The sequence below is a fragment of the Balearica regulorum genome, chromosome 3 (assembly GCF_011004875.1).
Source record: "Balearica regulorum gibbericeps isolate bBalReg1 chromosome 3, bBalReg1.pri, whole genome shotgun sequence".
Taxonomy (NCBI): Eukaryota; Metazoa; Chordata; class Aves; order Gruiformes; family Gruidae; genus Balearica; species Balearica regulorum.
The window spans coordinates 13,011,902-13,036,157 of record NC_046186.1 but is presented as its reverse complement, the minus strand read 5'-3'; the positions used below and the strand labels follow the sequence as shown (position 1 = coordinate 13,036,157).

The window sequence follows — 24,256 nt, the reverse complement described above, 5'->3', positions numbered from 1 at the left end:
TTCATTCAAGTTCATTCTCTGCATTCGTTGCTTTTCTTGTTTTACACTCTGGGCATATTTGTTATGTTAGACATATTCTGTTACACAGCAAACAGCTATGTGTGCTGTGTAACAGTTATTGATTCCATCTGGTTTTTTGAAATCATGGATAGTCCAAATGTTAGTTAAAATCTGTTTGTTATCAACAAACTGGTTTTATGAAGACACAGGAGTGGCTTTTCTTTGTTAAATACGTCAAATGATGTCTTGGAATACATAAAACAGGTACAAAGATATTTATAGATACAAGTACAATAGTAAAGGTAAAAACAACTACATCTTTATTAGAGCATTGTGTTGTCACCTATATCCATGTGGGTGAAGGCACTGTAGACAAACAGCAGCAGAAGGTGAGGAAGTGAGATATAATGGACAAAAAAAAATATGCAAAGGACCATGAGCTAATAATAATTTTGGTAAATGCTTTTGCCATATAAACTTATAAACAGTTGAACACAAGTATCTTTGTGGGCTACTGTGATTTAAATTTGAGGGTGAAAGATTTCATTAGTGTAATGAATGGCATATTATTTCTACCTGCAAAATTCAGACAAGAATTGTTGGTATAAGCATGACCACCACTGTGTGCAAAAGAGAGTGCTTTGCACACACTGAAGGAAGTGTTAAGGCTGCATTCGGAAAAACTATGCTGCGGTTTCTCTGCAGAAGAGTGGGTTATCAAGGCTGTTCATATTTACCTACAGGGACGGACCTTGATTATACCAGTTATGGCTTTTAAAAATTCAGGGAATAGACTGATTTGTGAACACGAAAACAGATCTCATTGAAGGGTATTTACCTTATCTTCTGTCTTCCAACAGGGTATTGTAGACATTGCTAGTGTTGGCTCTTAAGGGTTATCAGGAAACTGCATCTTGTGGAGAGTGTGTCTGTGTGTGGTTGGCGGTGGGACGGGTACTCCCGAACTGATGACTATCACATGATAACTGGAATAGTGGGGACCTTGGACGTGGTGATGCTCCCTCCTTGTCTTACATCTGTATGATGAAGCACACAAGGCCAAGTCTTCCTTGCTAATATGGCTCATGACAGCAATGAAAGCCTTCCTTTTTTAAAACAGACTTCTTGCTGCTATTAGATGTTTTAGAGCACAATACTACAGTAAGCATTTTCTGTGCTACCAGTAACAAGACTCTCGGCCCACTGAAGTTACAATTAGAGAACTGTAATATGCTTGGGTTTTAATGGTTGCACAAGGCAATGAAAATATTCAGACTGATCCAAAATTAGTTTTTGTTTGGTCTAGATACTGGAAAGAAAAGATTATTGAAATTGCTTGTGCGGAATAGTTTCCATCAAAGTAACACAAATTATTATTTTGTAGACTTTATTAAAATTAAATTTATATACATTAAACATTGAAGTATCTTTAACAAAAAATGTGTTTTTTCAACTAACGTGTTTTGACATGAAAATATTTTTTCCAGCTGAAACACTTAAACGATCTGAGAGGCCATTTCAAATGAGTACTTTCTCTAAAGAAACAGTTTCACCTTACAAATTTCACCCATTCAAGGGTTAATCAGACTTCAGGTTTTACACCAACAGAAAACAGAGAAACACAGACACCATTACAGAAGGGATGCATTTTGCAAAGATGCACATGTGAAGGGTGATGTGAAAAGGTACAGGCTGGAAAGGAGCAAGTCAGTGATGCTCCAAAAAGACTCACGAGACACTGCAAAGAGCAGAGCAGGCAAAGCCAGGGGACAGCACGGCAAGAGGTGAAGCTGTATATGTGCTAAACCACAGTGCTCTGATGAACATCCTGCTGTGGTGTTTAGCACTCAGCCATATGTCCATGACCATTTGTATTGGGTTTATGCAGCAGAGTTTTGGTAACAGGGATGCTCTAGGGGTGGCTTCTGTGAGAAGGCACCACAAGGTGCTCCAGTGTTGGACAGAGCTAGTTCCAGTTGTCTCCAAGGTGGACCTGTTGCTGCCCAAAGCTAAGCCAATCAATCAGCAATATCGCTAGGACCTCTGTGATAACATATTTACGAAAAGGTAAAAAAATGTTGTGTGACAGCTGGGAGAGAGGACTGAGAATATGTGAGAGGGACAACTCTGCAGACATGAAGGCCACTGAAGAAGGAGGGGGAGTAGGTGCTCCAGGCACCGGAGCAGACATTCTTCTGCAGCCTGTGGAGAAGACCATGGTGAGGCAGGCTGTCCCCCTGCAGCCCATGGAGGTTGATGGTGGAGCAGATATCCACCTGCAGCCTGTGGAGGACCCTACGCCAGAGCAGACGGATGTGCCCTGAAGGAAGCTTTGACTCCGTGGAGAGCCGACACTGGAGCAGTCTGTCCAGAAGGCCTGCACTCCATTGAAATGGCTCATGCTATGGCATTTCTTGTAATACTGTGTCCTGTGGAAGGTACCCCATGCTGGAGCAGGGGAACAATGTGAGGAGGAAGGAGCGGAGAGATGAAGCGTTATGAACCCCCATTCCTCGTCCCTCTATGCTGCTCAGAGGGGAGGAGGTAGAAGAGTCAGGAGTGAAGTTGAGCCTGGGAAGAAGGGAGGGGTGGGGGGAAGATGTTTTTAGATTTGTTCTTGTTTGCCACTAGCCTACTCTCTTTAATTGTCAATAAATTAAATTAATTTTCCCAAGCCAAACCTGTTTTGCTCATGATGGTATCTCAACCCATGAGCTTTTTGTTGTATTTCCACCCATTGTTCTGCTGAGGAGGGCGAGGGATAGAACGGTTTGGTGGGCACCTCGCAGCCAGCCAAGGACAACCCACCACACCATTTTATATATTTGCTAATTCAGAACAGCAAGATGACTCAGTTAACCCTGCTGATTATGTTCTCATTGCCTTACACTGCATAGTCACATACAAGATGAGTGGGTCCTGTTCAGTTCAGCGAGGCTGCTTGGAAGAAACTGTCTGACTAGTGAGAGAAGAAAAAAACCAAACTTCATTTGATGCAACAGCTGTAGGTATACTCTCCATAGGAACATGCATGAGGGAGAGGGTGAATGCAAGATCTCCCATCTCTTATTCAGTCTCTAAGCTGCCAGCAAAGAAAACTTTGGCTGACCTGTCACAAACTGCCTTTCTGCACACGAGCTGACCTCTTCAAGGAAAGGTCCCAGCCAACCTTTCTGCTGCCTCAAGGATGTGTGGGACACCTGAGTGGAAGCCAAAGTGGGATGCCCATGGCTGTGTCCCTCTCCCCCGCCATCGACACTTCAGGTGTGTTGTTTTACTTTGTTCTCCAAGTTCAGTTAAAGCCAGTGCCAGAGGGTAGGTTTGTGTCAGCTTGGAACAAGGTAAGTTTATATCCAAACAGAGGTTCACATCTCTGCTGGAAATGCAGGAGGGACTTGTTCTTTGGCTTTGGGAATTGAACCAATTGAAAGTAGTGGAAATGTTCAGAATAAAACTAAAAATTACTTCTATCCCAAATAATGGAAATGCCTTTTTTTTTAACTGAAAATACAGCTTTTTCTTAGTCAACAATGGAATTTTACAATTGAATTATCAACTGAGTTAATTAAAATCAAACAGTTTGCTTTTATACAAACATCTTATATAGCTTCTGGGCTATATATCTGTTGACCTTCTCAGTGATCATCTAAATGGCAAAAAAAAAACCCTAAAAATTTACCATTCAACAATTTACCATTCAGCAAATGCTGTTCTCTTGGGTTCATGATTTAGTACTGTGAAACGTGCTAATTTCCTGCATGGTGCAAAGTGCTAATTAACATAGAGATGTTAACAACAGACAAACCCTTTTTTTTTTTTATTCCTTTTCAACAGAGCAGAGTTTTTCCAGAAACAAGACAAGATAGCATCATCTAAGCATTCCATCAAAAAAACCCTGTGATTAAACACAACATGGACTGCCCATCTGTGTGGTCTTTCTGACAGTTTCCCTCTTGGTTCACTGAATGGCTGGAATATTAGAAAAATGGACATACAAGCAAGCCGGCTGGTTGGTTACCTACTTATCCAGTTCCTTGGGTGAAAATAATGTAGGAGGGGTTTGATTTTTTTTTTTTTTTTTAATTCATTTCTACTTTGTGCTTTTTAGTCAAAAAGAATGAGTTTCAAGTACCTGGGTATTATCTGTAATGTTGACTGTGGATCTAAGTGCCAAAGAAAAAGAAATTATACATTCAATACACATTTAAAAGTGCAGTGCTATAGTTTGAATATATATAGAAGACTGTTTCTATGGGCAAGAGCTATCCATTAGCCTTCTAATCCTCAGACAGGTATTTTGACTATTTATAGTAATTTCAGTTGTCCTAATGACAAGGTCAATGCACTTGTCTTCTAACTTCTTTTTTCTTTTCTCACCATGTATTTATTTTGTGGTCAGGAAGGATATTTGGAGTGCAGTATAAGACCACTGAATTCTCTGGGGATAGATTTTTTTATTTTGGCTCATTACTTAATGCCAGTAGCATCTTCTCATTTCCTTTTGTTGCAGATATTTCTGTGTTTCCCCACCACAATCTTGTTTGAAGGGCTAACAGTCTGGAACAAACATCTAAGCCATACTGGGGTGGGAGAGAGAAATTACACTTACAAAGGAAGGAAGAATTAATACAGATGTTTCTGTTGTTGACTCACTGGCCAGTAAATCCTCTAACATGAGACCCAGGGTGTTAACAGATTATTTCCTTGTTTGGTTGTTGGTTTTTTAACTTGTACAGCAATAAACAAAAGCTTAGAAGCAGTAATATGGATAACACAAAACATGGAAGAGGATAAAAAGTGAAAAGTGAGAAAAAACTTTAAGATCCTTCTAAGCAGTTAAGAGTTTTCCCATTGAAGCTGAGTAGGAAATACCTGTCTAAGTATGGGTAGTTTGTTCCTTCTCTACTGATTATGTTGGTAAAATGTGATGACAGGTTTTTCCTCAAGAAATTTAAAAGCAACATATTAATGAAGCTGCTTATCAATATATTAAGGAATGGGTTTTCTGCAGAGGTCAGATTATATCTCATTATACCATACCTAAGGGGAAAAAGCAAGCAAACAGACCTTAAGGACCCAACAGTCCTTAAAATAGATCTGGACAAGTGACGACCTTGCCCAGACAAAGATTGTACCACTCTGTTACTCTACCCAAGACAGAGCATCTATTTTCAGAGCTAAGAAAAGATATTCCTAGCTCTTCTCAGACTCTCTCCAATCACCTCTACTCTTCTCCCTCGTTCACTGCTGTAGATGCAGATATTGCACTAGAACTGCTCAGAAGTTGCTCTTGAAGAAGTAACAGAGAGGGAAGCTCCCTCTCTTCTACACAATGGTGTAATACCTCTGGAGTAGTGCAACCTAAAGCTGAAGGAGAGCGAGCTTATCACAAGAGGTTTGCACCTCAGTGCTCTGGCTAAATGCTGCTCTGCTTGACCTCCCAGCCCAGGACAAATAAAAATGTCACCGACTGAGAGGGGTGAATAGCAATGACCCAAGAGAAAACTTGTACGAATGAATACTTAATTTTAAAACTTTTTCCAACTCAGTATCACTGATCTTTTTCTTAAGTATTCTGTGCAAATTAAATCCAAAGCCCTTCCCATAAGATTAGGAAATCAAAACAGATAAGCAAATTAATGCAATTGTTCTCAGACAGTCAATTTGATGAACATTTCTGGGATTGTTCCTGCACTTCTAAAAAATGAATGAATCTTTAATAAAATGGAGGAGAACTGAATTCACTCCCCCTTCATTGCCATAATTTGACTTAGAATTGCAAATAGTCCAAAACAGAGCACTGAATCAAGCTTATTAGTCCTATACTTTGGGCTTCTGAAGATTGTGATCTGAACTGCATGCTGTGAGATCAGTTATTTTGTACGTAACAAAACTATTAAATTATAAGTGGGATTGTGTAAGAGGTAGACAAAACCAACAGTCTTCTGCACTTTTGGAGTTAGTGAGTTTAAGCTTTGCCTCAGTGAGTTGTTTCTATCTGTTCTTAAGCTTAGGGAGTTCTTTAAAACTTGCCGGTCTCAAGTGATGTTAATGGCAGTTAGGCATGTGATAAAGTATTTAGCTGAACTGAAGCCTGAGGATATAAGCAACATTACAGTCATTGTAAAGACCTCCATTGCCTTTTGCTAGGTTTAGAACAGGTTCTTTTATAAGTGTATAATGCATGACTATAAAATCTCATCCTCTTGTTAGCATTTTGCATTCACCCTATTGGGTGTAATTGTCCAAGGTCAAACATCTGCCTATTCTTCCACAAAGACTAGATCTCAGAGAGTCAGTGGTATAATTCAAGGTTCAAGCAAATTTTGCTTCTTTAAATATTCCTGTGTGCTTCACTCCCATGTCATTGGTTGGCACTTTCTTTTGGAAAACAGAATATTTTTTGCATTAGTGGTTCTTTCTTCTCCATATAAAGTCTATCACTTGACTGCTACACTGCACCATAAATAGACATGTTTTTCCCCTCTTCTTCTAATCACACAGCTCAAATATCCATATTAAGGTATGTCCTTCATCACAGCTTGTGATGCTTTTGCATGGGACAGTTAAGATTATCTCCAAGGCAAAACATTTATTTGCTCTTGTGAGAAATGAGACAATTTCTGTAAAACCCTCCTGATACATTCTAGTGTATTGCCTGAATCCAAGAACTTGTTAGAGGTGACTAGGGGAAAAGGCAAACAAATCAGAGGAACCATTGGCTGGGAAAAGTCCCAACTCAAGTCCCACCAACCTAATACAATTTAAGCTTTCAAGCTTGTGAAAAGCAAGATAAGGGTGAATCCTTGACCTTCAGTCTGACACTGGAGAGGAGTGCTGGTATCCCGGAAGTTAAAAAGACAGTGGGCTGAATAAACACCGAATCAGAGCTTTTTCTGGATATTAAAAGCTGCCTTCTCAAGCCGGAAATTCTAGTTACATTGGCAAACAGGGCCTTACACATGCTCAACAGACTAGACCAAGAGTACTTAGTAAACAACTACTTAGTATTTTTATTCTAGTATTTCTTTCAAGTACATTCTGCAGAACTATAAATCTCAGGATGATGAATCTTTATTTTGAATGTGCTTATATCACTGCAAGTGAATTAATTTGGAGACCACCGGCTGTTCAACATTTACATAGGTGGGGAGGCCTCAGACCAGGAGCCAAATCTTTGTCTTATCCAACCTGCATATATGCTAGAGTACAGCTGAGATTCTTGGTCCACTGATCATGCATTTCTACTGGACACTTTGGATGCTATCTGGGCATCACATTCCTCTCTGTAAAAGAGAGCATGTGGCAGAAAGGGGCTAGATCATGCTTTCATACATCCTTTAGGTGGAATTAGGACCCAAGATGTGCTCCTGTACCACCAACTCAGACATAGGGTGGTGAGGACTCATGGATCTAAACATTGGGAAGAAAATGCAAGAACTTTGATCCCTGGCCTGAGGAATGAACCACTGGAGAAAAAGTAATTTCAGAGGCAACTCACCTGATAACCATGAAAACCATTCTCATTTCTCCAAACTGTATTCCCTTTCAACAGCTGCTGTGTAGGAATCAATGTCATAGAATCACAGAATCTTTTAGGCTGGAAAAAGACCTTTAAGATCATTGAGTCCAACCATTAACTTAACACTGCCAAATCCAACCACTAAACCGTATCCCTAAGTGCCACATCTACACATCTTTTAAATGCCTCCAAGGATGGTGACTCAACCACTTCCCTGCACAGCCTGTTCCAATGACTGATAACCCTTTTGGTGAAGAAATTTTTCCTGATATCCAATCTAAAGGCCATTTCCTCTCGTCCTATCACTTGTTACTTGGGAGAAGAGACCAACACCCACTTGGCTACAACCTCCTTTCAGGTAGTTGTAGAGAGCGATAAGCTCTCCCCTCAGCCTCCTCTTCTCCAGGCTAAACAACCCCAGTTCCCTCAGCCGCTCCGCATAAGACTTGCTCTCTAGACCCTTAACCAGCTTCGTTGTTCTTCTCTGGACACGTTCCAGCACCTCAATGTCTTTCTTGTAGTGAGGGGCCCAAAACTGAACACAGTACTCGAGGTACAGCCTCACCAGTGCTGAGTACAGGGGGACAATCACTGCCCTAGTCCTGCTGGCCACACTGTTCCTGATACAAGCCAGGATGCTGTTGGCCTTCTTGGCCACCTGGGCACACTGCTGGCTCATATTCAGCCGGCTGTCGACCAACACCCCCAGGTTCTTTTCTGCCAGGCATCTTTCCAGCCACTCTTCCCCAAGCCTGTAGCGTTGCTTGGGGTTGTTGTGACCCAAGTGCAGGACCCAGCACTGAGCCTTGTTGAACCTCATACAGTTGGCCTCAGCCCATCCATCCAGCCTGTCCAGATCCCTCTGTCGAGCCTTCCTGCCCTCCAGCAGATCAACACTCCTGCCCAACTTGGTGTCATCTGCAAACTTATTGAGGGTGCACCCAATCCCCTCATCCAGATCATTTGTAAAGATATTAAACAGAATGTGTTCTGTGACTTTTTTTTTCTTGCTAAGTGAGAAGTCATTTCCATTTGCTAGTGTAATGATGGCACAAATCTCGCATTATTTACCCTGTCTTGTTGGCAGTATCTGGTTTTAAGGTGTTTTTTCCATTTTCTTTTGGTTATGACTCTTTCTTCCGTCCACATAGTTATGTGTGTATTACTTCACTTTTACAAGCATTCAAAATCATTTCTGGTGCTGAGCTATGGAACTGTTCCTGGATAGATGCCAAGTGCATTGATTGGCAGGTTGCCTTCTTTTAGAATTACGGCATATCACTAAAATAGTTAAACCTTTGAGGTACTTTCTGCCTGATTTGAAATCTATTTTAAAGAATTTTGTAAAGATTCACACTGAGTTTTGGCATGTGTTCAAATATTGATCATGCATCACCAGTGCACACTTGTAGGAGAAACGTTGGCTTTAGTGTGGCTATTCCCAGTCTTGTGTTCATGGTATTAAGGGGTTTACCATAGAAATTCCACTATTCCCATCAGCTGCAAGAGGGTCTGGGTTCTGGGCACAGCATTCGAATTTAATCTGTTCAAATAAACTAAGATAAATGAATGCAAGATCTTAGCACACTGAATTTTTTCTCATGTGTTCTTGACATTTCCACAGAACTCTCTCTGACATTTCATTTTCAGAGTTGGAAATGTGATAAATACTCACTCTCCTCCCATGAGATTTTATTTTCACTGATACCTGTAGATATAAAGCCTGGAAAATATAGTGGGAAGTTGGTACGCAGAAAGCCGATAACTTTTAGGGATGTCAGCTGAGCCTCTGCGATTTACTGCTTTTCAACCTATTAGCTGACTGAATGGAGGGAAAGGAAATTTAAAAAATGGTATCAAAGGCGATGTTGCCAAAACCTGCTCCTCACTAAAGTGTTCTGGATGAACACACTTGTCAGTTGGTTTAAGTCAGAGGTTTGAGAATGCAGAACGTAAAAATGAATCTTTCAGAGCCTCTGATTTTGCGCAGCACGTATGAATTTTATCATCCTACTTGCCTCATCTGCCAAGGGCTTTTCATATTGATGAGTCAGCCTCAAAGGGGTCGTGTGAAGGCTCATTAAGTAATCTTTATTAACTGTCCCATGATGATAAGCTCTTCGATGAAAGTCATTATAGACATGTCAATTCCCCTTTTACAAGCACTGAATTAGCCCTCAACTTCTCATTTTAAAGTAGCTGAGAAATTCAAAAGTGTATTGACAAACCACAAATGGAATCCCATCTGGCCATATGCAGTTGAACTGTCATCAAAATAAAACCTAAAATTGTTTGTAGAAACAGCAGGGAAAAACATGATTTGTTTTTTTCAGTCTACTAACTGAACTGACATGTTCCTGCTGCTGCAGTATATAATTTCACATGAATTTCATTGTCATCAGAGCAGTAAAACTGAGGAAAACAGGATCCATATTAACAATTGAAAATTTATTCCAAGCTCATTCTTTGTATATGGACAGTGCTTTTCATCCCCGTACTTTATAGACACCTAGGAAGAATGAATCCAGCATCAGAGCCAGTACATGTTTTCCTCCATTTGTCGCTGAGGCACAGCACAGACAGCAGCAGCAACTCACTAATGTCAGAAAGTCAGAGTACGAGCAGGCTGTCCCAGACATTCAGACACAAAGCTATTATTCTTCTACAGCAGTTCTTTAATTCACTGACAATGAAGAGATTGGAACCGACTGTGCTGGCTGGTAAAAAAGCTGAAAGTTGCACTGGACCATCGGTTTTCACCAGCTGCTGCTGGAGTTCATAACAAGGAAAGTATTCCTAAGAATGCACAGCATATGGCACATTAAGGTCCTCTGACACGTACTCTACTAAAAAGAAAAAAATATAAAAAAATAAAATTATTGCTATAAAATGGATTCTTTCTCCATTGCTGAAAGTGTGCCTTGAAGTATAATTGTATATCATTCTACTGAAGTTTGATGGTTCTGCTTAATTTTCTCACTAAAAATATTTCTCACATGATGCAACTAATGCATATATATTTAGTTCTCATTTTATGGAGCTCTGTCTTACATGATTGCACCTATTTACCTTTCTTTGCCAAATCTATTGTTCAGCAGTTATTCAATAATTTTATGAAACTGTTCAGCATTTGCAAGGATTTTCACATCTCACCCTACCACAGTATGATGGGAAATATTTTTTTCTCTTCTTCATATTTTATTCATATAAAGAAAAAATATGAGGCTGCTGTTGATGCTGGCAGTTTAATATACTTTGTTTTAAGTAAACAATAGAAAATAGTGTATGAAAAGTTCCTCAGGGAGGAAAATTTTCCATTATTTTCTTAACAACCTAGCTTCTAGAATAACATGAGACTCCTACCAAAACAAAACACAGAGTTGTGATTTTAGAAGAAATGATGAAAATTCAGAATATTTACCATGACCTCAACTCTGGGGTTACTTTTGAACACACGAGAGCTGAATAAGAGAATCAGAAACTGGGACTAAGAGGAACCTCAGAAGGGGTACTTGGTCTTTCCCTCTTCAGCAAGGCAGGGTCAGTCTGGCCTTCCTCATAGAAATGACTGTGAAAAAGAGTTTTACAAGCTTCTTTATATGTAGTGATTTATCCTAGACATGCATTGCTGAGTAAGAAACAAATTTTGTTGTTGAATTCAGTTTTAAACCCAAATTATTTTAATAAGTGACACAGTAATATTTGTTTTGCTATATTTTTTTTTTTAAATGTTGTGACTGAAAACAACTCTGCATAAGCATGAGAAATGTGCCAGGCCTTGGTTTAATTCTACTGGTGAGACAGCAGCTCCCAAGATAGCAGCAAATGAGGGAAGTGCAAGGCAGATAGATGCTGAATGGTCCCAAAGCTGACAGCACATTTTTCAAGCACCTTGGCATTCACGTCCAAGCATGGATGTAGTCCTGGTCCCCAGCCTTTGGCATCTCCACCCTAGCCAGTCCAACTGCCACAAATGACACTTTCAAAATGACACCTTATGAATACGTAGGCTTTCTTGGAAACAATAGCAGCAGTAGCTGTCCAGACTGGTGTCTGGAGGCTGAGGCAGTTGAGGTTGTTAAGCCTGGAGAAGAGAAGTCTCTGGGAAGACATTATAGTGTCCTTCCAGTACCTAAAGGGGAGCTACAAGAAATCTGGAGAGGGACTATTTAGAAGGGCATGGAGTGATAGGACAAGGATTATTGGGTTTAAACTGAAAGAGGGTATATTTAGGTTAGATATAAGGAAGAAATTCTTCACTGTGAGGGTGGTGAGGCACTGGAAGAGGTTGTCTAGAGAAGTTTTAGATGCAATTGTTTAAGGTCAGTTTGGATGGGACTTTGGGCAACCTGGTCTAGTGGAGGGTGTCCCTGTCCATGGCAGGAGGGTTGGAACTAGATTATCTTTGAGGTCCCTTCCAACCCAAACCATTCTATGATTCTATGATCATCCAGCCATCAACCTCTCATCATTAACAGGTTCCTGAGTGTTTCATCTGAGATCTCAGGAGCAATCCAACGTCAATACCATGTCAGCTACTCTTTATTTCTCAAGCAGACTATTTAGCAGAAGCTGCAAGAACTCCTGAAGGCAGTTTCCTCCCTTGTAGTTGCTCCTTATTCAAAGCGCTTCTATTAATGATGTTGTATTTTATTCTACAGCCAATTAGATCTGCTAGATTCTGGCTTCTTCAGGAAGCTTTCCTATCCTATTATTTTTGTTCAGTGGATCTATCTTCCCCACCATGGACTGGATAGCCATCATAATATTCATTCCCAGCCTTGGTATTCCTAGGAGTCTGTACACCCAACGTAGGTACTTAAGCTAGGTGCAAACACTGATGTTGCTAAAGGTATCAGATTTGAAAGAGTACTTAAAGGCTCTTTTGTTTGCCTTGCTAGAAGAGTGTCCTGTTGAGATAGGCTTTAAATGGTGTTTAAAACATCTTGGGTTTTATCTTTTTTAAAAAATACAGCAATGCTATTTTCCTTTGAAAAGCTTCATTAAATATATGATTGCCTCATGTTGTGAGACAGGCTTACATGCACAGAGATTTATTAGTGAGATCCTTAGTTGATGACATACATCAAGTCTATAGTAAAGCTAGTTTCAGGGAAAAATATAACTAAGGTAGAGAGAAAGAAAAAAAAAAAAAGAAAAAAAAAAAAAGAAAAAAGAAAACTGTCCCCCGTAGCCATACGGAAGAGAAGCAATAGGCATCCCCAGTGAGCATCTCCCCTGGGCTGCTCTCCAGTGCAGCGGGCAAATTCCATCAATCTTATTCCATAGGGACTGTACAATTTTCATCAGGACCCACTCGACCCTTATATTGGTTTTTGCTCCTGGTGCCATTAGTGCTGGATGGAGCACATTTTCACCCCAGGGCTGGTGCTCCAGGCTGGGTCATTGATAAGGTATGTGCTTCCATATTATTGGGTCCCCATAACACCCATAACATAACCCAAAAGCTACAACCAAAGGGCAGGGAAAGGGTGATTCTATTGCTGGGAGCAATTTGTTTTCCAAGAGAACTTGCCATAAGAGTGCTGTCGGGATTTGCAGGACTGAAGCCTTGAGAGTAATAGCATGATAATAACAGCATGCAAACAACAAGAAAAAACACTACCACAGCAGCCTGGGTGAAATGCTGTAGAGCTTCAAGGAAAGGGAGGGTGACACAACTGCAGCTAAAAGTCCCTTAGCATTACAAGGGTGAAGGCACTTAAGGCACTGGGCAACACTGAGTTTGAAAAATCATATATTGTGCATTCCCCTCCACTGATTCACTTCCTCCTCTTTCTCTGATAAGTGACTGCAGTCTCTTCTTCTCACCTCCTCTAGATGCTGTTCCATCTTTTCCCTCTGTTTGAACATTTCTGCCTGCTCTTTCAAGTGTACTCTCCCTCAGGGCACGCACACACCTACACCCTGCAGCCAAAAATCAAAAACAGTGCACTTCTGCTTTGCATTGACAAGAACTTTCTTCCTTGCCTTTCATGGACAGTATAACTCAGAAGTATCTCCCCTCTAACTGCAGAAAGTCTCCTTTGTACCTTCTTAATTCTCTGAACAGAAAAAGTAATTTTTCCTGCTTATTATATAAAGCAAATCTGTCAGCTTTGGAGCCACCTGGCAGAGCAGTCCCTGTTCTCTCTTAATGGCCTCTTTACTGATGATAAGACACAGTGAGATATCAAACACCATGATAGCCATATTGGTGCAAGTCCAGTGCAAGCTGCACTTGTGAGCAGCACAGCCCCATTAACCAGGATTGCGTGGTGCAGCTACACTATTTACAACTCTAAAGCTTTTCCATTTTACCTTACACACAGAAAATGGACTTTGTACACCAGAGCTTTGCATCATATTCTAGTCTCGTTGAACTCAGAAGTGCAAATAGCTCGGCAGGACCATGCAGGATCCTGCAGCAAAGGAGGAGTTGCTTTCTTTGCTCTGTTACTCAGCAACAGTCAGTAGCTGATGCAGTGACCTTGTCTTCAGATTAAAAATACTTTTCAAATAAATTCCATTTTTTAAACAAATACCTAGTGAGTATATTTGAAAGCCAGAAATGATCCAGAATAACTCCCGTTGGAGGACTGGTTGCTGTTTCTTGTCTTTTTTAGTGGTGCCAGGAAATGCTCCCTGACTTGAAAAGGGGATTAAATGATTTCATGGGTTCCTAAGTACCAGCTTAGGTTTATGAGGGAACAGTTAGATGTTCTACTTTACTGATCTACTTTAAGTTAGTCTATGATCAGAGACATTATAAAAATGTGTCTTTACAATAGCCTCTTAAAAGATTTGAGCAGAGGAATATTATGGCAAATTACACATTTATTTTGAGATTACCTATTATTTAAAGGCTGGGAGGAAATATTAAACACCCATGCAGGCAGTTATGTATAATGGAAAGCAGTAGTCTAGAGTCACTGCATTTCAGAAATGCCATCAATATTGTTTGGTTTGATGCCAGGGAATTAGGGCATCCATGTTCTTGTAATATCCTAGTACTAATCACAGGACTAGAAATACCACAGCTGAGGAGGTGGATTTTAAAAGTATCAAGAGGAAATAGGATAATCACCATTCACACTGATAGCAGGAGTACGAATGCAGCTTTTCTCATCTGTGTAAGCCGGGTGCCTTTCAGAACTACGGTATTTGAAGGACTTCAATAGTTTTCTCAGGAGTCCAGAGACACCTGCTCTATTACTCATTATTGCTCAACATTTTGCAGGATTCTTCCCTTATCTTGCCAACAACACATAGCAAAATCATCCACATTGAGACTTTTCATGAATCTAGTGACCTTTGGGTGTTGATGGTGAGTTGTGATGAGCTACCTGCCCAGACTGTCCTCACCGTGTCGGAATGTTGGCCAGCAACAGGGTGGGGAGTTTGTCATTGGGTATTCAAGTCAGCTTATCTTCTGACCAGCCTGCAAAAACTATATTTGAAGAGCAGCCTCATTTAAGGTATATCTGCCCATCATCAGTATTTCTATGTGACACTGTGTTGAGACTAAAAGAGCAGATGCGCAATATGTTAGCCTCCTGCAATGAACAGATCATAGTCTTTCCACAGAAGTGTTACCACCAGACCTGCTCAGTCAAAAATCCCAGAGCCCTTCACAATAAATCTAATTGACTTATGAGTTCCCACATAATAATTGTCCAGAACAGAGTATTGGTGACTGCGTGGCTCATGAGCCTGGAAGGTCAGCAGACAGTTTCTGTTCAGCGTGATCATGTAGCCTGTGGCTTCCATCTGACAACGCAGGAAGGGAAATGTCCCATTGGTGTGTGGATTCCAGTGATGGGGGAAAGGCAGTTCTTCTCCACCATGCAGAGTTTGAGACATCTTAGAAATAGGGAGCTACAGGAAAGCTTGAATATGTGTCTCAAGAGGCTGGAAGCAAGAATTTTATTACTAGCAGTTATTATTTACTATTTATGGTAAGCAGCTTTTTAAGGACTGAAAAACAGATTGTGGTCTGCTAGGTATCCCAAATACAACCAAATATAGAAAAATCGCACAGATTTTAAAAATAAAATAAAAAGATCAACAACATTGCTTGACTAGCCTTATGTCCTTCTATGACAAAATGACCTGCTTAATGGATGAGGGAAAGGCTGTGCATGTTGTCTACCTGGACTTTAGTAATGCCTTTGACACATTTGCCCACACCATTCTCCTGGAGAAACTGGTTGCTCATGGCTTGGACAGGTGTACTCTTCACTGGATAAAAAACTGGCTGTATGGCTGGGCCCAAAGAGTTGTGGTGAATGGAGTTAAATCCAGCTGGTGGCCGGTCATAAATGGTGTTCCCCAGGGCAAGGTACTGGGGCCAGTTTTCTTCAATATCTTTATGAATGATCTGGATGAGGGGATTGAGTGCACCCTCAGTAAGTTTGCAGATGACACCAAGTTGGGCGGGAGTGTTGATCTGCTGGAGGGCAGGAAGGCTCGACAGAGGGATCTGGACAGGCTGGATGGATGGGCTGAGGCCAACTGTATGAGGTTCAACAAGGCTCAGTGCTGGGTCCTGCACTTGGGTCACAACAACCCCAAGCAAACGCTACAGGCTTGGGGAAGAGTGGCTGGAAAGATGCCTGGCAGAAAAGAACCTGGGGGTGTTGGTCGACAGCCGGCTGAATATGAGCCAGCAGTGTGCCCAGGTGGCCAAGAAGGCCAACAGCATCCTGGCTTGTATCAGGAACAGTGTGGCCAGCAGGACTAGGGCAGTGATTGTCCCCCTGTACTCAGCACTGGTGAGGCTGTACCTCGAGTACTGTGTTCAGTTTTGGGCCCCTCACTACAAGAAAGACATTGAGGTGCTGGAACGTGTCCAGAGAAGAACAACGAAGCTGGTTAAGGGTCTAGAGAGCAAGTCTTATGCGGAGCGGCTGAGGGAACTGGGGTTGTTTAGCCTGGAGAAGAGGAGGCTGAGGGGAGAGCTTATCGTTCTCTACAACTACCTGAAAGGAGGTTGTAGCCAAGTGGGTGTTGGTCTCTTCTCCCAAGTAACAAGTGATAGGACGAGAGGAAATGGCCTCTAATTGCTCCAGGAGAAGTTTAGATTGGATATTAGGAAAAATTTCTTCACCAAAAGGGTTATCAGTCATTGGAACAGGCTGTGCAGGGAAGTGGTTGAGTCACCATCCCTGGAGGCATTTAAAAGATGTGTAGATGTGGCACTTAGGGACACGATTTAGTGGTTGGATTTGGCAGTGTTAGGTTAATGGTTGGACTCAATGATCTTAAAGGTCTTTTTCCAACCTAAATGATTCTATGATTATCAGATGTGATGGAGAAAGAGAAATAACTCTGTAGTTAGTGCTTTACCTTGTGAAAAATGTACAAATCAATGACACAAGGAAGAAATTGGATAGTAAAATAAAGAAGATTAAAGGTTCTGAGGAAAAAATCAAGTAATTGGTGCATGAAAACACAATACTGGTAATTAATGCAAGAAGGAACAGGTGAAAAAAAACTTACAGGGGAAAAGAATACATAAGTCACTCAAGCTGTGCAGTCAGAGTGCCAATGAAAATTCAGTAGCTAACACAGGAAAAGGAAAAATCAAACTGTGGCTGGAGGAACTCGAGATGTGCATTGACAGCACAACTGCAAGTAGGCAGATCTAAAAGACCGATATATCTTCCTTTCTCTGTGAGGTCATGCAAGGACACTGCCAAAGAAAATGAAAAAAAGCAAGATCTTGAAGAAAAGAGAAAGGAATACAAAACCGCTGACCACCCAGACTATTGATTATAAATTTCTTGAAACCATAGAGCTCATTAAAAATCTTAGACAAAAAAATTCTAAATCCTAATGAAGATAACATTGGACTGTGCTAAAAACAACCAGATGATATCTTACTAAAAAGTGCAGAATTTCTTTTTTTTTCTTTTTTTTTTTTTTTTTTTCCTGAGGACAGAAGACTGCTTCTCATCAAAACAGCAAATGAAGTAATTTTGCCCTTCCCACATTTGTAAAAATGATTGAGTGAGAAGGGCAGAACAGCTTTATTCACAAGAGATATTATTTCTGTAATAATGAAGGAAAATCAGATTTTCTCACAGAGTTAAATTAACCAAGGAATATGTCAAAATCTACGTGTGATTTTGGCAAGCAGTTCTGAATACTGACTGTGTGGAATTGTTCTTTATTTTCTCTTTCAAAAAGTCCTCCTCTTCGACATTTACTCAAACAAGGAGAGTTCCAATTTGTTTATGGAATTCCTAGTGGCACCCAGCTATAATATTTCTTTTAAATCATTACTACATTTTGAATATCTGCTATCTGCCTTTGCCTCTTTGTACCTCTTTCTCTCTGCTGTCTCATGTTTGGTAAGAAGCACCTTATTTACCATATCTTGGACAAGAATCCGTTGATTATAAAGAATTTTATATATATATATATTGATACATGTTAATGTAGGCTGTCCATATTTAAATACTCCTACATCAACTGAATCAATGCAGATACAGGAAAATGTCTTAAAGCATTTATCCATTCTGTGCAGTGACGCATATGAAGAAGCGGAATTTTAATGATAAACCATATTAAACAGTAAATAGAGGAAATCCAAACTATCATTTAATTAGACCTTCTTGTGAAGAAATATTACAGTAATGCACAGGAAGGTTGCTGCATGATTTCCATCTGATACACAGATTTGCTGAGATATAGCTGACTTAATATGACACTTGGCAGAAAAGCAGGGAGCCATTTAAAGTACCATTTAAATTCTTTCAAGGAATTTAAGTAGAAGAAAATAAACAAACTAAAGAGTGTACATAAGCTGAATTGTATCATTTCGTTAGTAATATTGTACATATTTCATTTCAGCCTTCTGTTCTTGGCACTGTCCAAGTGCTAATCAGGCAGACATTGAAAATAAAATAGTGCCTTGACTGCATATTTTAAGTGCAATGTTGCAGCCATTTGTAAGATTTATTTTCAGGAGAAATGAAAAATAGGCATCTACTCACCACCTGTGCAGCGCACCTACTCTGGCATTTTGGTGTGTATAACAGTTTAACTTCTAATTACATGAGGAATGCTCAGTTTGGATGAGAGCACAGTATAACAAAGTAAGATAGTATCACAGGCAATTCAAGTTCTATGAGTTAATTAAAGCCTTGAGCTCCATGTGGATGTCAGGCAAGGAATATGACAGCAAAATTTGTGAGAACTGTGTTGAATCTCTGCTGCAAGCTAGGAGACGACAGAAAAATAGTTTACAGATAGGAACAAAGGGCAGACACATCACGCCCTTGTATACTTACAGGAACATTTATAAAACAAATTGGGATGTATTAGACCTGAAAGGGAAGCTGTGAGATTTGGTTTATGTCGTGATATTGCCATGAAATAAACAAACTGTGACGGAGTCTTTTTGAAAGCAATATTTAAGGTCAGAAAAGCTAACAGGTTGTTGGTGTGGATGCAGCAGTTAACATGGAGACCACAGTAAATATCAGATTTTGTAGCAGAGAAGGAAGCTGGTTCAAGATAAGGTTTATAATTTTCAAAGATATAATTTTCATTTCTAAGACAGCACAGTTTCTTTCTGGAGATCACAGGATTTTCTTTTTATGGTTTCTTAAGATATATCTTCCCTCTGTAATAAAGTATATATTTTATTAATTTTGACATGTTAAATCAGTCACACAGTATGACTAATTACTATTTGTGGAATACTTTTTACATTACAAATCTCTGCTTTAATTTTCCTGGGTGATTGGAAAGTGTAATGAAAAGTTTTACAGAAGTGTGCCTCCTACTAGTTCAGCATTTTGCCATTTTCCAACCCTCTAAAGCTGGGAAACACTTCTTAGAGCTTTAGAGCAGTCTCTATAATGTTCTATTTACGTTCTTACATGGCCCTTTATCACTGCAGCATCTGACTACCTTCCAGGCTCCTGTTACATGATACAATTACCTTACTTCAGTTGCAATGCTCTTTCTTACATAATTTTTCTTCTTGGAAGAAATGGAAGAGTGTTATTTTTAAGTTATTTAAAACTGCCTGGTTTGTGTGTTTATTTTTAGCCAGAGAGGTGCCTCTTGCACAGGGAAAAGGATGCTTCGAAGCAACTCTTCATTCCAGTGAGTGCTTATTGTATAACTGAAGACCATTACAAAAACCAGGGCCTAAAAAAATGCCTACTTCACAGACTGGGGCTCAGTTTGGATATAGTATGCAGGACGTGCATTTTGCCATGTCCTTAAACCACTCAGCTATCAAAGACTGAACCATTGGTAGTTATGCAGAACCTTTAGCTGTTCATTGACAGAAGTCATGGAAACTCTGGGGAAAACAAATTACTCATCATGTTCTAGAGACTAAAAGATATGAACTGGGTATTGCAATCACATTGACAGATCATGTCTACAAGAAAATTAAGGGAAAAGTCCTAATAAATATGTATTAAAAAGAGGGTACTAATGCTTAAATGTGATGTTTACATTATATATTAGCAGCAACAATGTGAGAAAATCTGCATAAGGTACACTAACAAATTTCTAGTGATAGTATTTTGTTTAAAACCTATTCACAGAGTTCTAAGTACTACTTCAGTTTTGCATGCATCACATATTTGTTTTACTCAGAAATTTTATGATGCTGTATCTCAGAAATTTGACTGAGAAAGATTAACATCTATTTATGAAGATTTTATATACAGCACCTCAAGATTTAGTGCTGTGCAACACTTTTCAGAAAGACATAACCCTGGCCAATGTCTCAATGTCTCTCTGCCAGATAACAACTGCAAAAATTCATGGAAACATGAATTTCCATTTTTCGTGTATTTCTAAATGAGGTGTAAACATAGTAGACCTACAGAAAATAAGCATCAATAGTTAAAGTTTCCAGAAACAAGATCTTTTTCATTAATTCAGTTTGCCTTGAGTTCTGCAAACCAAGTTCACTGTCAGAGACAGATGCAGTCATCAAGAGGCTAAGTAAGAGAATTTGTAAATATGAAAGAGCTGACCTGGAAGAAATAAGGAAACATAGCAATAAGTTCCAAGAGCTGAATGCTTCCTTGCCAGACTGAAAAAGCACTGAAAAAACTCCCCGTCACTGCTTAATCTAGTATTAGTGTCCAAATCTTGAACAGCGGGAGTTGGAAGACATTGCTAGATGCTGTCCCCACTCCATATAGACATCGTGCCAGTGTTATGTATAGCCACTGGCATCTAAAACATAAAAGTAAGTCCCAGAAATTACTGAACACCCTCTCCCAAAATCAAGGGTTGCCTTCTTTTCAATATCAGCTGCTGAAGTCCGGTCGACAAAAGGGAACATATCCATGAGGAATGACGGCAGCATGGGGCTCACCACCACTGTCAAAGTCAATCTGCTTGAAGCAGGAATTACTGTTCCAGGCTGCTTTTGCCTATTTGGTCAGGAAGGAATTTTAAAAATTCCAATGACACCACCTAAGAACTATTAAAGTCACAAGTGACATACTGTATTTTCCTCTTGTTCCACCCACTGCTCAAAGCAAAAGCATTGGCGTGCCCTAACTGGTACGTGTCATGGTGTCACCGGTATGTCTCACGCGTGCCCACAGTTACATTTCATCACACCTTGAGTACAAAGCTTTAATTGTACTGAAGAACTCAAACACCATGTAGTTTCTCAGTTTTCTTTCTCACAGGAACGGCTCAAAGAAAGCTTTTTAGGAAGCCCTGCAACACACTTGTAAGCAAAAATACTGTCCTCCACTTGTAAACAATCATCACAGCTATTGCTAATCATTGCTCTGAGTTTGCCATTTCCAGAGTCTCAGACTTCCTTGATACAGCCGACCTTGAGAAAGCACCTCCACTGAAACTATACTTATGCTTTTACAATCCAGAGAAAACCTACCAATAGCACAATGCTCCACAATCCATAAAACAAAGTAGATAAAAGCATAAATAATACCCCCAGTTGCACTTTCACTGCCTACATTCTCAAAGCAGAGCTGTAAAGGCAGCTACAGCATGGAGAACAGAAGCAGAAGAAGCAAGGCAATACTGAGCATTCGTGATTACAGCCTGCACTGATGGTCCCACAAAGGCTTTCAGATAGATATCCTCCAGGACCCCTCTGAAACTGTGCATTGCCCCAAGGGTGCAACTGCCAGAGCCTGCTATCTGCTTTTCTACCCAGGACATGCCAGATGCAGGATTTCTTTTCCTGTAATGTGATTGCAATTTGCAGCTATAGTCCTAAACTGTAGGTAGGTGTAGATTGCACATATATTATTTTGCAGCAAGTACTATAACTTACTCCCCCCGCCCTCCCCCACCAGCCTCCTCTTGCCTGATGAATTCTGGCTACATAGAAAACAAATCATATTCGAACTCCTCTGGAGACTAGAGGAAATGCCTGCCCTTTGTACAAAAGATGCTTTCCCACCATAGCAAAGACACAAATAAGCAACTGCAGCTTGGTTCCCCTTCCCCAGACACCAGCTTAGAAAAAAAACAAACTGTTTTTCTTCAACATAAAAAGCAGAAACATAAATAACCAAGTGAAAGGGACCTTTATTCTAATGTTGAAAAATGGGGTTTATATGTATATATATCATATATATAGTTTCTTTATCTTTCTCCCATGGTCTTTTTTATCCCACTTAAAGGGCCTCTGAGTTCACTGTAGAAGCTGTTCTTATTAAGAAGAGTGAAAAAAAGTCATAAAATGTCAAGTCCAGTTTTATAAGGAGTCCTGTCGGTCCTATTCTGGAAGGAGGGAAGGAACCAGCGGATAAAGTTGCTAAGCCACTATCCATCATATTTAACAAGTCGTGGCAGTACAGTGAAGCTCTCACTGACTGGAAAAGGGGAAATGTAACCCCCATTTTTAAGAAGGGAAAAAAGGAAGACCCGGGGAACTACAGGCTGGTCTGTCACAACTCTGTTCCTGGCAAGATCATGGAGCAGAGTCTCCTGGAAACTATGCTCAGTCACATGGAAAATAAGGAGGTGATTGGTGACAGCCAGCGTGGCTTCACTAAGGGCAAATTGTGCCTTACAAATCTGGTGGCCTTCTACGGCAGGGTTAAAGTGTTGGTGGATAAGGGAAGAGCAACTGATATCATCTACCTGGACTTGTGCAAAGTATTTGACACTGTTCCGCATGACATCCTTGTCTCTAAAATGGAGAGACATGGATTTGATGAATGGACCACTCGGTGGATAAGGAATTGGCTGGATGGTCGCACTCAAAGAGTTGTGGTCAACAGCTCAATGTCCAAGTGGAGATCAGTGATGAGTGGTGTTCCTCAGGGGTCAGTACAGGGACCGGCACTGTTCAACATCTTTGTCGGCCACATGGACAGTGGGATTGAGTGCACCCTCAGCAAGTTTGCCGACAACACCAAGCTGTGTGGTGTGGTTGACACGCTGGAGGGAAGGGATGCCAGGGAGATCTTATTGTGGCCTTCCAGTACCTAATGTGGGAGTACAAGGAATCTGGAGAGGGACTATTTGCAAAGGTATGTAGTGATAGAACAAGGGCCTTAAGCTGAAGGAGAGTCAATTTAGATTAGACGTTAGCAAGAAGTTCTTTACTGTTGGAGTGGTGAGGCACTGGAACACGTTGCCCAGAGAGGTTGTGGATGCCCCATCCCTGGAAGTGTTCAAGGCCAGGTCGGATGGGGCTTTGGGCAACGTGGTCTAGTGGAGGGTGTCCCTGCCCATGACAGGGGGGTTGGAACTAGATGATCTTTAAGGTCCCTTCCAACCCAAACCATTCTATGGTTCTATGATATGATATGATGATGAAAGAATTGGTTCTATGATATGATATGATGATGAAAGAATTTGGGCCATTTCTGTTCTTTTTAGGTCCTTTAAAAAATAAGGAAAGCACCCAAGTTTTAAGGATTAATAGGGTATAAAGCCATGGCTTATGCAACCTTCCAAAGAGATTTTCTACAGAGAAAACTTCCAGAGAATCTTCCAGAGAATCTTCCAGAGAGATTTTCTACAGGTATTTTCTGTTAAGCAGTTTAGTTACGTTATAGTAGTGCAAACTTTGTACTGTTTTTGTGTAAGAAATGCCCAGGAGGAAAAGCCCTTTTGGCACAAAGGCACTGTAGTCAAACTTGCTCAGTCCAAGATAGGAAAAATCATCTTAGTTTTTATGCCATGAGGAAGTCATTGTGTCAGCTAGTCTATAAATACATAGGAAGAAGCAGTTTTTCTGTAACAAAAAATTCTGGTTCCCATTTTGTAACTAAAAGCCTGAAAGATCTGTTTTTTCATATTTTTCACTTTCCTTTGCTTTATCACTTCTAACACATGGGATAAGGCAAAGGAAAAAGACCTGACTCTTCTAAGGGATGAGTTCTATTGAGAAAAAAATGTCTCATGAATAAGAGCTTTGGTCTTTGCTCACATTTTTATGCTTCACAAGACTCCACAGTTCACATACCGTCAGCTGTGAATTTCTCTTGCCCTCTTTACTAGCAGTCTCCTGGAATTCAGAGAATGAATGAGAGCTTTTAACTTGATGGGATGGAGAGAGATGATGGTAACAGAGCTCTTGGTTCCTCCAGAACTGATCACCAAGTCTTTCTTCCCTCTCAAACCTCCCATTCACACAGCTTTTATCAGTGTGCTACCTAAATTGGTTTCCAAACACTGTTAGTGCCTGAGCTTCAGTATTCAGATGTACAGGTCTGCAAGCATGAGGACTACTTTCTTGTCTTTGTTCCCAGGGCT

At 40.4% G+C, this 24,256-nt stretch overlaps 1 long non-coding RNA gene across 1 annotated transcript in view; it reads left to right on the top strand.

Annotated features, from left to right (window-relative positions):
- LOC142601433 (uncharacterized) overlaps window positions 1–24,256 on the top strand; it is a 480,670-nt gene that overhangs the window by 346,545 nt on the left and 109,869 nt on the right. The window contains exon 3 of the long non-coding RNA XR_012834989.1: window positions 2,167–2,204. This is a non-coding gene — a long non-coding RNA (uncharacterized LOC142601433). The remainder of the gene's footprint in view (window positions 1–2,166; window positions 2,205–24,256) is intronic.